The 1,572-nt window shown below is 54.9% G+C and overlaps 1 non-coding gene across 1 annotated transcript in view; it reads right to left on the bottom strand.

Annotated features, from left to right (window-relative positions):
• The window catches only part of LOC126432765 (small subunit ribosomal RNA), a 1,909-nt gene extending 808 nt beyond the window's left edge, over window positions 1-1,101 (bottom strand). The window contains exon 1 of the ribosomal RNA XR_007578208.1: window positions 1-1,101. This exon is cut by the window's left edge and continues 808 nt beyond it. This is a non-coding gene — a ribosomal RNA (small subunit ribosomal RNA).
• Between the last annotated feature and the right edge of the window lie 471 nt (window positions 1,102-1,572).

The raw sequence follows: 1,572 nt of genomic DNA on the forward strand, positions 1-1,572 counted from the left end.
TCTGATCGCCTTCGAACCTCTAACTTTCGTTCTTGATTAATGAAAACATACTTGGCAAATGCTTTCGCTTCTGTTCGTCTTGCGACGATCCAAGAATTTCACCTCTAACGTCGCAATACGAATGCCCCCGCCTGTCCCTATTAATCATTACCTCGGGTTCCGAAAACCAACAAAATAGAACCGAGGTCCTATTCCATTATTCCATGCACACAGTATTCAGGCGGGCTTGCCTGCTTTAAGCACTCTAATTTGTTCAAAGTAAACGTGCCGGCCCACCGAGACACTCAATAAAGAGCACCCTGGTAGGATTTCAACGGGGTCCGCCTCGGGACGCACGAGCACGCACGAGGCGGTCGCACGCCTTCGGCTCGCCCCACCGGCAGGACGTCCCACGATACATGCCAGTTAAACACCGACGGGCGGTGAACCAACAGCGTGGGACACAAATCCAACTACGAGCTTTTTAACCGCAACAACTTTAATATACGCTATTGGAGCTGGAATTACCGCGGCTGCTGGCACCAGACTTGCCCTCCAATAGATACTCGTTAAAGGATTTAAAGTGTACTCATTCCGATTACGGGGCCTCGGATGAGTCCCGTATCGTTATTTTTCGTCACTACCTCCCCGTGCCGGGAGTGGGTAATTTGCGCGCCTGCTGCCTTCCTTGGATGTGGTAGCCGTTTCTCAGGCTCCCTCTCCGGAATCGAACCCTGATTCCCCGTTACCCGTTACAACCATGGTAGGCGCAGAACCTACCATCGACAGTTGATAAGGCAGACATTTGAAAGATGCGTCGCCGGTACGAGGACCGTGCGATCAGCCCAAAGTTATTCAGAGTCACCAAGGCAAACGGACCGGACGAGCCGACCGATTGGTTTTGATCTAATAAAAGCGTCCCTTCCATCTCTGGTCGGGACTCTGTTTGCATGTATTAGCTCTAGAATTACCACAGTTATCCAAGTAACGTGGGTACGATCTAAGGAACCATAACTGATTTAATGAGCCATTCGCGGTTTCACCTTAATGCGGCTTGTACTGAGACATGCATGGCTTAATCTTTGAGACAAGCATATGACTACTGGCAGGATCAACCAGGGAGCTGCGTCAACTAGAGCTGAGCAGCCGGCCGCCCGGGAGTGTGTCCCGGGGGCCCGCGCGAACACGCAAGCGTCCGCTCAATTATTCTGCAAACAGGAGGAGGCTGAGCTCCCCTGCACAACACACCTCGAAACCCTCTCAGGTCCCGGCGGCGCGCAGCGCCGTCCTAAGTACTTGGTCGGGTTCGAGAGAGGCGCAATCGCCCGGAGTTAGGCGAGTAGACGCTTTAGGTGCGACCACCCGTGCTCCCAACTGAGCTTGCCGCTGCCGACAGAGGCCCGGGAGCGTGCTGTCGTGGCATTGCCGGCGGGAGACAACACGCGCCACCTACGGTGACCGGCAGCTCCAACGCCAGCGCCACAGAAGGACAAAAGCCCCACTTGGGTGCCGAAGCGAACTCTCCCAGCACAGCGCACGCGCCAACACGTCCGCACAGCTGCGATACAAACCACCTGCGAGAACCGCTGGGGC

Source organism: Schistocerca serialis, unplaced genomic scaffold (genome assembly GCF_023864345.2).
Source record: "Schistocerca serialis cubense isolate TAMUIC-IGC-003099 unplaced genomic scaffold, iqSchSeri2.2 HiC_scaffold_1153, whole genome shotgun sequence".
Taxonomy (NCBI): Eukaryota; Metazoa; Arthropoda; class Insecta; order Orthoptera; family Acrididae; genus Schistocerca; species Schistocerca serialis.